We start from the raw sequence: 13261 nt of genomic DNA on the forward strand, positions 1-13261 counted from the left end.
GATGGTGTTCTGTCTTCATTGTTCTTGATCTTATTTTAGCTGATGTATTCAACAAAATCAAGGATGCCTCTTCAATGACAAAATGTTATGCACCAAGGAATCCGATTACTGAAATCTTGGATTAGCCTAAGAGATTCGTGGGGCAGCTGTATAGAGTACACTTAGGTTAAAGATGGCAAAAAAGGTTAGGCAGGGAGACTACCAAGAATAGTGTATTTCTGGAAAGATGTGCTGCTTGACAAGCCTACTACTTGGGGGCAGGTTTGTTACAATTGTTAGGAAGTCCTACATATGCCAATGCCCATCCCCCCCCCCCCAAACAAATAGTATATGAACATGTCGTAAGCCATTGCAAAATGTGTAGAATTACAGGAAATTAGTTTTAAAACTACAGAATGTTCTCTCAGGCTCATGGCAAAATCTACAGAATACCCGAAAAATTGGTAGCACTTAACTCCAAGTAATAAAGCATTTATAATGGATTAGAAAATTGTTTCTTCATTTATTCATCCTTACTTCATTCATATAGGTCATTATAAACCATTTACTATTCATGGTACGTTTTGTTTACGAGGCCTCGTCTAGAGTGTGAACTATTTATACTTTATAAGTGGGTTGGTTTCGCAGACCCAGATTAAGCCTAATCCTAGACTAAATTGCACTTTTTAAACTGACTAACTGCATTTCTCAGACAGTTTAAAATGTTGTCAAATTTGCCCTAGTCTAGATTTAAAATGTCTGATTTCCAGAAGGACAATTAGAGTTAATCTAGATCTAAATGAAGGCTTAAATGAAACCTGGCCAGAGGCAGGTTTAACTTCAGAGTAATGGATGTTGTCCCCCAGGTTGACCTTGGAAATGGATTAACTAGATTTTTTTCAATGATGATCACAGAGCACCACCAAGACCGGACAGAAGGGCGATTATAGACAGGAGCAACCCACTGAATGATTTTGATGAAATCAATTTCTGTGACCATTTCCGTATGTACAAAGATAATGCAGCTGATATTTGTTTGCTTGAGCAAGGTTTTCATCTGACTCTTTGGGGAAGGGCCTTCCCTACAAGTACTGACCACCTTGAGGTTTTTGGCATCTGGAACCTTCCATCGTGAAACAGGAAATTTGTGTTGTGTAAGTGAACCGACTTACATACTTGGTGACAGTGTGTGTGTGCACAGACCAACTTGTTCACCCCCTATCTTCATCCAATAGAACCTGAGCAATAACGGTACAACCAAACTCATATCCACACCAGAGGTGTAGTGGAGCGCATGTTTGGTGTATGGAAGAGTCGTTTCCAGTGTCTCAGCAACACATTGCGCTTTCAACCTAGAAGATGCTGCATTGTCTTAATTGCAACAGCTTCACAATTACCTTAAACCGCATGGCTATCCAGATCCTCGCATTGAAGATGAGGATGATGCAGATGTTCCCATGGAAAAGCCTGCAGAGATGCTTTTGCTATTCAGCACTTCTCACAGTAAAGATAGCTCAAGTGATTGAAACAAACAATAGCCATGGATTGATCACAAAAAAAGAATAATTCACAAATGGAAATATCGGGACCCCGAACTGTTGCTGGTTGGAGAAGAACGTTGGTACTGCTGATGCTGTAACGCTCGTCGTTAGAAGGAGAAGTGGACCAAGGTGTAACCGATGTGAAATGGCTAGTTAGTTAGCGGTGGTGCGCGCTAATAGCTTTTCAATCAGTGACGTCACTCGCTCTGAGACCTGAAGTGGTTGTTCCCCTTGCGTTGCAAGGGCCGCGGCTTTTGTGGCGCGATGGGTAACGATGCTTCGTGGGTGTCAGTTGTTGATGTGTGCAAGGGTCCCTGGTTCGAGCCCAGGTTGGGGAGAAGAGAGGGACGGAAGCTACACTGTTACAAAGGCGCAGCGTGGTAAGTGTTCATGATACTTTATTCAAGAAACACTCAAACAAGAATAACCAAAAGAAACCAAAACGAATGCGAACAGTTCTGTCAGGCTCAGAATGCTAAACAGAAAACAAGATCCCACAAAAACCCAGTGGGAAAAGGCTGCCTAAATATGATCCCCAATCAGAGACAACGAAAGACAGCTGCCTCTGATTGGGAACCATATCAGGCCAACATAGAAATACCTAATCTAGAATGCCCACCCAAATCACACCCTGACCTAACCAAATAGAGAAATAAAAAGGCTCTCTACGGTCAGGGTGTGACAGATGCTTTGTGTTTCTCCTCCATAGTCAACTCAACATGAAGGATTTGCATCTTCGTACCTTTTAAATACATTTGATTTGAGCTCATGAAATTCCGTGGCCAGTTTCTCATGCATGCTCAGCCTCTTTTTCTTTGCCCTCCGGCCCGGGTTAGTGACACGATCCTCAGTCCTGGCTGCTGCAGATGTAGTTGGCTGACCATCCTGTTATGACAAGTCCCATCCAAGCTACGGTGGTCATATGCCTCTAGAAAATGATTGCATTGCTGTATTGGAGAACATTATTTCTTCAAGAGTTAAGTTCATGACATCATTTTAAGTATGGGAGTACAAGAGATGACTGACAGCATTACATATTCTGGGGATGGCACATGTTGAATGAATGTGTCCTACCAAATGAGGATTGGAACAGTACCAAATGGTCATCATCAGGCATACCTTCCAGGGGCTACTGGCTATCAATCATCCCGGTCAACAAGTCTTTCAGCTCATGTCTGGTCTTACCAGTCTTGAAACGCTCCCTACAAGCAACAGCATTAAGTAGATTTTTATGTTTTTCCACAGGACCTTAGAAAGACGACAACATAGAAATGATATTAGTAGTTATGTATGATATTGTTTGTGTTACATTTCTGTCCAAAAATACATTTAGGTCCCACTGTGTTGTTACACACGAAAACTTACATTTCAAAGTGACTCGTGATTTGTAAAAGTGAGCCAACAATAAATACAGTATCTTACCTGAAGTTGTTTTGTTTACTTTTCATTTGAGGTGAATTCATTACAAATGGTAGTCTTGTTTTTTTTTCTTGTTTTCTGTTGATGAATCATGCTGTTTGCTCTCGATAATTGTGTGGTTTGACACAATTTGCTTCAAGAGGGTTTTTTCAAAGTCACTGAAATTCTTTGAACCTTCCCTTTTACCTATGTCCATTGTTTGGTTCAAGTGACTTGCTGCAATTCCACACGATGCTTATGTATTAGTGTCCTATCCCTGGTTTTTGAAGCATCCTCAGGTCAGCACCAAGTCTACATCGTTAATCTAATCAGGCTTCACAAAGATTAACCGGTTAGTCCTTACTTACCTTGGTCTGGGACTCTACTGTAGTTAGAAACTAAGAGACATTTTTTAAATCTGGATTAATTTAAGTAGAATTAGCCTAGTCCTGATTTAAATTAAACTATGTCTGCAAAACCGCCCCTATAAATACTTTATAAATGTTTTGAGTGACCAGTGTAATTTCTCACAAAAAGAAGGACATGTCATTCTACCAGCAGTACCTGATGCTCCTTAAGGTCTCAAAATAGCCTAGAACATATCAATGGTAAAAGAATAAGCATACAACACAAGATGTTAATTATGAATAAACTATTTACTAATCCATTCTTAAACCTTTAATACATTCAGTTATTATACAATTTTTCTTTTTCTGCCCCATGGCAAAATGTGTAGAATTACAGGAAATGGCTTTAAATGAGCACATTTTTCTCTCAACCTCATGGCAAAATGCGTAAAATAGCATTAGATTAGCTATAAAGCTGCACATTTTTCTCTGTACTATGGCAAATGTGTAGAACTGCAGGAAGTTACAGGAGGTAAGTGCCCCCCCCCCCCCAAGCCTCACATGTGGTAGTCCGGCCCTGTCACCGGGGGGGTGTGGTACAGAGTCTACACCAGGACCAGGGATGGGGTTAGGGTGACAATACATCTGAACTCATCATGAGGGGGCCGCAGTTGATCTCGGGCCTCGCTGCCAGTAACTCCACCATGATTACTGTTTCGATATCTGGCTGCTAGATTAACATACCAATTTAAAAAAATGTTAGCTGACATGGGCTAATTGAGTGACAATCGGTGACTGACATAAGAGAAAAACTGCTGATGCACAACCACATGTAAAAATTATTTGACTACAGTTGCCCATCCCTGCACTAGACCATTGAAATCAATGCTGTATACCTGCGTACTATATTGTGTCATATGTCAAGATTCTTTGACCTGCATAGGTGTTAGAGAGAGAGAGGGGGAGTATGATCTCTGGCTGCTGGTAGTAACTATGGCTGCCAATCCTGCATTTCAGCTGTGCTGTATCACCTGCATTTGTGATTGATTGTGTCCTGCTAATACTGTGTCTGTAGTCAAGATAGAGTTGTCATATTATCTCAAATTTACTCAAAGAATCTCAGTGGATGGGCAGACTTGTTATGGTTCTACGGATATGGTTCTTTTAATGAGCCTCTAGAGCAGATGGCTTCTCGAAAACATCTTCGGTAGAGAAACATCCACCAATTAAAACATATCTGTCTACACAGTGGTGAGGTGGCCTCTTCAGTATGAGCATTTGAGCACAATAAAAGAACATAAAAAGTATTGAGCAATTTATTTCCCTTCATGCACTGGGCTGGGAAGGAAACACTAAGAAAAAAATGGTGATGCTTTTAGAAAGTTTGGAACTGCAGGCTATGGATTCCCGCAGGTCTATGCTTTGGTCTGTATTGGGCTCTAGCATACTTAAATTGAAAATAACTCCAGAGGTTTAGGGAACAGTTTAATACATTTACATTTACATCATTTAGCAGACGCTCTTATCCAGAGCGACTTACAAATTGGTGCATTCACCTTATGATATCCAGTGGAACAACCACTTTTCAATAGTGCATCTAAATCTTTTAGGGGGGGGGTTAGAAGGATTACTTTATCCTATCTCAGGTATTCCTTAAAGAGGTGGGGTTTCAGGTGTCTCCGGAAGGTGGTGATTGACTCCGCTGTCCTGGCGTCGTGAGGGAGCTTGTTCCACCATTGGGGTGCCAGAGCAGCGAACAGTTTTGACTGGGCTGAGCGGGAACTGTGCTTCCGCAGAGGTAGGGAGGCGAGCAGGCCAGAGGTGGATGAACGCAGTGCCCTTCTTTGGGTGTAGGGACTGATCAGAGCCTGAAGGTACGGAGGTGCCGTTCCCCTCACAGCTCCGTAGTTGTAGGCTATGCTGATGAGACAAATAGGCTACATGTCCAATGTTACAGTAAAGGGTAAATCCATTTGAATTCAATCACTTTTTGACAGCATCCCTTTTGATTTCAACAAAATTTTCTATACATGTTTTCCCATGGAAGAAGTGGTCAGACTTTTTGGACCTGAATGCCAAAATATTCAGTACATCAAGGTCCTCATAGTTTACCCATTTTGCATATCCCACCATACCATGAGATATCCATGTCTTCAATCACTGGAAAACATAAACAGTTGAGTTTGATATGTATTAAAAGCTTACAAACAAGGTTGTCAAACTATTTTTCATAATAATTTATTTATTTTTAAATCAAGAAATTATGACATTTTTCAACCTTTAACCTCAATTATGTAAAAACGCATAAACTCAACAAAACAAATCCATATTTGCATATGTTGTAGCTTAGAACCTACTTTACATTATCTCAGTATTTTCTGTTGTGCCCGCCATCAGTTGAGAAACAATATGATCTCGAATACAGGATGGGTGTCATTTAAATCATAGAAATATAATTTATAGAACGGACCTATCCCTCAAATCCCTGCAAATTAGCTGGTACACCATTGAAATTGAATTGAACTTTTACCTTTTAATTACTACCAGAAAGATGGCCGCCGATTCACCCACCGTCGAATGTCAAATTAAATGGTCATGCCTATTCTATTATGTATATTTCTATGATTTCAATAGGTTTCCTATGGAGGATTGACAGTATAATTTCAAACAACAGTATATTCCCATTCAAGTCAACATTCTCTGATGTTTGGCCCTCCAACCATCTTTGTGGTACTATTTGAAAATGTCAATTGTATTCCCATTTTCATACATTTATCAGCTAAAACTAAACACCCACCCTGTATTCAAGGGCATGTTGTGTCTCAACTGATGGCGGGCACAACACAAAAACTTCATGATGTAAAATAAGGTCTAAGCTACAACAACAAGTGGTTTTAGATCATTAATGTTAAGGTTAACAAATTACACATTTTCATTTAAAAAAATGGAGGAGAAATCAAGAAATTATCAAATAGTTTGACTCTGTAAGCTTTTAAATTACATAAATCTCAACCGTTTATCTTTTCCAGTGATGGAGACATGGATGTCTCATGGTAGTGGTGGGGTATGCAAAATAGGTCAACTTTGAGCACCTTTATCTCTTGAATATTTTGAACGTCACTTTCTGAGCACTTCTACAATTGGCAGATATGTATAGAAGGTTTGGATTAAATCAAAAGGGGTACCTTCAAAGAGTGAATGAATTCAAATGGATTTATCCTAAAGTGTTTTCCAGCTCCAGATAACCCACATGGCTTTGCCTTGGACAAAGTTCTGTGTAGACAAGGTGCCATGCCAATGCCATCATAGTAAAATATATACATATATTACTACTATTTGTCATTAAATGATAAAACTATCTTTCTGTGACAAGCTTAGGCAAATCAATCTGGCGCCAAATGCCATTTTTTTCACGATAAAGTGACTAATTTGTAACTTCTGTCATGCCCAGGCGCACATCTACATGAGTGATAGTTTAGCCAAAGATTGTATAGGGAAGGAAGAGGTTGGGCAGCTACTAGCAAGCTAAGTTCAAGGAAGGAGGGAGCTCATGGATGCAACAGAGCACAACTGTACTGTGACGGATCAGCATGGCGGATAGTTTAGGTGGTAGCGGTAACGCAGTTAATATCGATAATAATTCCAAGAACAGGATTAATTGAACAGGAACAAGATAAATTGGGATGAATGCTGCTGGGGAAACATTGAGTAGTGTTGAGAGTAGACTTGTAAAGCTCAGGACTACTCTAGACAAATACATTTTTGAAGAAACTTTGATTTAACTTTATCAGTCATTAATTTGAAGACAAACTGTCACAGAATACGTGCCACCTCTTTGGTGCCGAATGGTGTATGTTGCTAGTGTGTGTAAAAGCCAAATGAGATGTGCAAGGTGTGATAGGGATCATGAGTATGGTAAATGTGGGCCTGATGTTAAGGTTAAGTGTTGCAACACTGACGGAGTACAACCAAAAGTCATGGAAGCGTGGAGGTACAAAATAACAAATAATGTATCTTCTGCTGAGGCTGCTCGAAAAGTGACCGGCAAACCCATTGTTCAAAATGCTCTGGCTCCAGAATATCGGCAGACAGTGACTGCTCCAAGGAGGCCCGTAAACGCCTCAGCCTACTGTCATTGTGACATGCGAGCATAAATGCTTGGTTACGGAGAAAACTATGGTTGTAAATCATGTAAACTTCTTGGCCTTCTTGTTTAGGTTAATCAATATGAGTGCTGTATGCAAGAGGCGGCAGGGTAGCCTAGTGGTTAGAGTGTTGGGCTAGTAACCGAAAGGTTGCAAGTTTGAATTCCCGAGCTGACAAGGTACAAATCTGTCGTTCTGCCCCTGAACAAGGCAGTTAACCCACTGTTCCTAGGCCGTCATTGAAAATAAGAATTTGTTCTTAATTGACTTGCCTAGTTAAATGAAGGTAAAAATAAAAAAGAGCAGGACTGGATGAATAATGGAATGGAAGTAGTGGAAGTGGTGAAGGCAGCCAATGAAATTCTGGGGATTTCAGATACTGAATCATACTCCAAATGATGACCAGGAACCTAAGTAACCTTACATGTAGTGATATTGAATTGTGTTTGGTTGTCAATAGTTCCATCTGTGCCACTGACTATTATAATTTATATGCTGATTTACATCTCCATCTCAAACAAAAACTCTTAAGTAAAAAAAATAGGACTAAATCAAACTTTATTTAAAGTGCATTCAAAGTTTGATTTGATTTAGTGCTATTCTTTAACTTCGATTTTTGTTTGAGATGGAGACGTGAATCGAACATATAAATTAGTTTGCAGAAGATATTTGGTTGCTTTGACAGCTAAACAGAATTCAACAAGTTAACAAATGATATGTTGGATTCACGTCTCCAACTAAACCAAAAATAAAAGTTAAAGAATGGGATTATTAAACCAGTGGCTGAAATGGAACTATCCAAGCAGTACATCTCCTTTAAATCTGGATGTTTGGTTGCGTTGTCAACTGAACACAATTCAATATTTATTTTGTAATACAGTAAATAGCCTAAAGTTAAGGATATCTTACAAACTAAAGTAACATTCAACATTAAAATGAGTAACACATGCATGGACTTATTTTGAGGTTACTGCAACTGTACATTTCTTCTTATGCAATCAAATAAAGCGTTCATGTTCAAGATAGCATGCATACTGTAGGTCATCGCAGGTCTGTGGAGATCTTCACAATTGCTTTAATAATCTGCGCAGAATCTCAAACAGCACTGATCACTTGCACCATTTACTTTTAATGTAATCTCAGCTGCAATTCAGGTCATTTGGTTATGCAGCTAGATGAAGCACGGCAGTAACGCATTAATCTGTTATATAAATAAACAGTGATTGTGGTTGAAGATTTTAGGGAGGGGACTAGTTTGTATCAATGATGGTCGGGGGAGTTGGGTCAATGTGACTAGAGGTACATCGTCAGGTTTAGATATTACATAAGTGGCTTCCTCCATTGCTGGTATATGTGAGTGGGATGTGAAGTCAGAATCTACATTAGGGGGTGATCATTTCCCAGTTTTGTGCAATATAGACCTTGACATCTGTTTTGACAGACGGTGCTTTGACAAAACAAACTGGAAACTATTTGACACTTTATGTCAATAGGTCAGTAGAAGACTGCTACGTCTATGAATTCCGGCATATTGGATCCTTTCTTATTGGCTTTTCCAATAGGACGGGGGATGGTAGATGGACGATGGTTCCTTGGTGGGCCAAAGCACAGGGGATGGTAGACGGACGATGGTTCCTTGGTGGGCCAAAGCACGGGATGGTAGACAGACAATGGTTTCTTGGTGGGCCGAAGCACAGGGGATGGTAGACGGACCAAGTAGATTAGTCACGAAAGTCAGAAATAGCAATAAAATTAATCACTTACCTTTGATGATCTTCATATGGTTACACTCACAAGACTACCGGTTACACAATACATTTTCGTTTTGTTCGATAAAGTCCCTCTATATCCAAAAACCTCCATTTTGTTGGCACGTTTGGTTCAGTAATCCAATGGCTCAAATGCGGTCACAACAGGCAGATAAAAATTCCAAATAGTATTCGTAAAGTTCGTAGAAACATGTCAAACGATGTTTATAATCAATCCTCATGTTGTTTTTAGCCTAAATAATCGATAATATTTCAACCGGACAATAGCGTCAACAATATAAAAGAAAAACAAGAAAGGCGTGCTCCCGGTCGCACGCAGTAACCAGCTCTGGGGACATCCCAGGGTCCACTCACTCAATGTGGTTATTCTTCCTCAATTTTCAGAATAAAAGCCTGAAACAATGTCTAAAACTGTTCACAACTAGTGGAAGCCATAGGGAATGGATTCTGGGTCCTATGCCTTTAAATGGTGGATAGGCTTTCAATGGAAAAACACCCATTTCAAAATAATGGCACTTCCTGGATGGATTTTCCTCAGGTTTTCACCTGCCATATCAGTTCTGTTATACTCACAGACATTATTTTAGCAGTTTGGAAACTTTACAGTGTTTTCTATCCAAATCTACCAATTATATGCATATCCTAGCTTCTGGGCCTGAGTAGCAGGCAGTTTACTTTGGGCACGCTTTTCATCCAAAATTCCGAATGCTGCCCCCTATCCTAAAAAAGTTAAACAGCCACCACTAGCCGGCCTCCGCCCAGTACCCTGCCCTGAACCTGAGTCACTGTTCTAGCCGGCTACCACCCAGTACTTTACCCTGCACCTTAGAGACTGATGCCCTATGTACATAGAGTCATTGAACACTGGTCACTTGAATAATATTTACATACTGTTTTACCCACTTTATATATACAGTGCCTTATGAAAGTATTCAGACCCCTTAACTTTTTCCAGATTTTGTTACGTTATAGCTTTATTCTAAAATTGATTCAATTGTTTTAATCCCCTCATCAATCCACACACAATAACCCATAATGACAAAAATAAATAAAAAGTGTTGTGGGTGCAAATTTATGAAAAAACAACAACTGAAATCACATTTACATAAGTATTCAGACTCTTTACTCAGTACTTTGTTGAAGCACCTTTGGCAGCGATTACAGCCTCGAGTCTTCTTGGGTATAACGCTCAAGGCTTGGTTTTTGCTCTGGCATGCACTGTCAAATGTGAGACCTTACATAGACAGGTGTGTGCCTTTCCAAATCATGTCCAATCAATTAAATTTACCACAGGTGGACTCCAATCAAGTTGTAGAAACATCTCAAGGATGATCAATGGAAACAGGATGCACCTGAGCTCAATTTCAAATCTCATAGCAAAGGGTCTGAATACTTATGGAAATAAGGTATTTCTGTTTTTACTTTTAATGGACATTGCTAAAATTTCAAAAAAACTGTTTTTGCTTTGTCATTATGGGGTATTGTGTTTATATTGATGAGGAAAAACATACATTTAATCAATTTTAGAATAAGGCTATAGCGTAAGAAAATGTGTGAAAGGGGAAGGGGTCTGAATACAAGTGCACTGTATGTTATGGAAAGAGCAGGTGTGCTTAATGTTTTGTATACTCATTGTGTATATATATATATTTATGTATATATATATATATATATTCAACTATATATATATATATATATATATATATATATATATATATATATATATATATATATATATAGTTGAAGTCGGACGTTTACATACACTTAGTTTGGAGTCATTAAAACTTGTTTTTCAACCACTCCACAAATTTCTTGTTAACAAACTATAGTTTTGGCAAGTCGGTTAGGACATCTACTTTGTGCATGATACAAGTCATTTTTCCAACAGTTATTTACAGACAGATTATTTCACTTATAATTCACTGTATCACAATTCCAGTGGGTCAGAAGTTACACTTAGTTGACTGTGCCTTTAAACAGCTTGGAAAATTCCAGAAAATGATGTCATGGCTTTAGAAGCTTCTGATAGGCATCATTGACATCATTTGAGTCATTTGGAGGTGTACCTGTGGATGTATTTCAAGACCTACCTTCAAACTCAGTGCCTTTTTGCTTGACATCATGGGGTAATCAAAAGAAATCAGCCAAGACCTCAGAAAAAGAATTGTAGACCTCCACAAGTCTGGTTAATCCTTGGGAGCAATTTCCAAACGCCTGAAGGTACCACTTTCATCTGTACAAACAATAGTATGCAAGTATAAACACCATGGGACCACACAGCTGTCATACCGCTCAGGAAGGAAACGTGTTCTCTCTCCTAGAGATGAATGTACTTTGGTGCGAAAAGTGCAAATCAATCTCAGAACAACAGCAAAGGATCTTGTGAAGATGATGGAGGAAACCAGTACAAAAGTATCTATATCCACAGTAAAACTAGTCCTATATCGACATAACCTGAAAGGCTAGTGGGTAGTACTGCAGATCATTCTAAGCTGGCAGTATTGGAAGACTGCTTGGTATATGAACAATATTAAAAGAGGGGTTTTGGCCCAGAGATTGGGATAAGGGTAGATGAACATGGACTCATGGACCTTGATATAGGGCCATCTCTGGCAATGGGAAATGTGCCAGCGTGGTTTTATACAAGGTCATATGTTGATCTTAGCCTGATCGAAGAAAATAAACAAGGTCGTGAAGAAGATAATACAGGAGCAATAGTGGATCAATATATTAGTAACCATTTTTATTCTTGGTTGGCAGTGTACACAGATGGTTTGAAAGATCCCATGAACGGGAAGAAAGGAGCATGTGTATTACGAAAGTATTAATACACCTTGACTTATTCCACATTTTGTTGTATAACAGTGAGAATTTCAAATGTTATCCAATACCCTAAAATGACAAAGTAAAAACTGTTTTTTTAGACATTTTTGCTCATTTATTGAAAATTAAATATAGAAATATCTCATTTTACGTAAGTATTCACACCCCTCAGTCAACAATACATGTTAGAATCACGTTTGGCAGCGATTAAAGCTGTGAGTCTTTCTGGGTAAGTCTCTAAGAGCTCTGTCCATTATTCTTTTCAAAACTCTTCAAGCTCTGTCAAGTTGTTTTTTGATCATTGCTAGACAACCATAGATTCTCAAGCAGATTTAAGTCAAAACTGTAACTCGGCCACTCAGAAACATTCAATGTCTTCTTGGTAAGCAAGTCCTGTGTAGATTTGGCCTTGTGTTTTATGTTATTGTCCTGCTGACAGGTGAATTCATCTCCCAGTGTCTGGTGGAAAGCAGATTGAACCAGGCTTTCCTCTAGTATTTTGCCTGTGCTTAGCTCCATTCGGTGTATTTTTTATCCTGAAGAACTCCCCATTCCTTAACGATTGCAAAGATTCCCATAACATGATTCAGCCACCACTATGCTTGAAAATATGGAGAGTGGTACTCAGTAATGTATTGGATTTGCCCCAAACATAACACTTTGTATTCAGGACAAAAAGTGAAATGCTTTACCACATTTTTCAGTGTATCTTTAGTGCTTTATTGCAAACAGGATGCATGTTTTGGAATATTTTTTATTCTGTACGGGCTTCCTTCTTTTTACTTTGTCAATTAGATTTGTATTGTGGAGTAACTACAATGTAGTTGATCCATCCTCAGTTTTCTCCTGTCACAGCCATTAAACTCTAACTGTTTTGAAGTCACGATTGGCCTCATGGTGAAATCCCTGAGGGGTTTCCTTCCTCTCCAGAAACTGAGTTAGGAACGATGCCTGTATCATTGTAGTTAATGGATGCTCAAAGGGATATTCAACGTCAGCAATTTTTTTCATTTTTACCCACCTACTGTACTAATAAGTGCCCTTCTTTGAGAGCCATTGGAAAACCTCCCTGGTCTTTGTGGTTGAATCTGTGTTTGAAATTCACTGATTGACTAAGGGACTTTACAGATATTTGTATGTGTGGGGTACAGAGATGAGTCATAGAAAAATCATGTTAAACACTATTGTTGCACACAGAGTGAGTCCATACAACTATTATGTGACTTGTTAACCTGTTAGTGATCCCTTCGCATGCCAAT

This window comes from Salmo trutta, chromosome 9 (assembly GCF_901001165.1).
Source record: "Salmo trutta chromosome 9, fSalTru1.1, whole genome shotgun sequence".
In the NCBI taxonomy this organism is placed as follows: Eukaryota; Metazoa; Chordata; class Actinopteri; order Salmoniformes; family Salmonidae; genus Salmo; species Salmo trutta.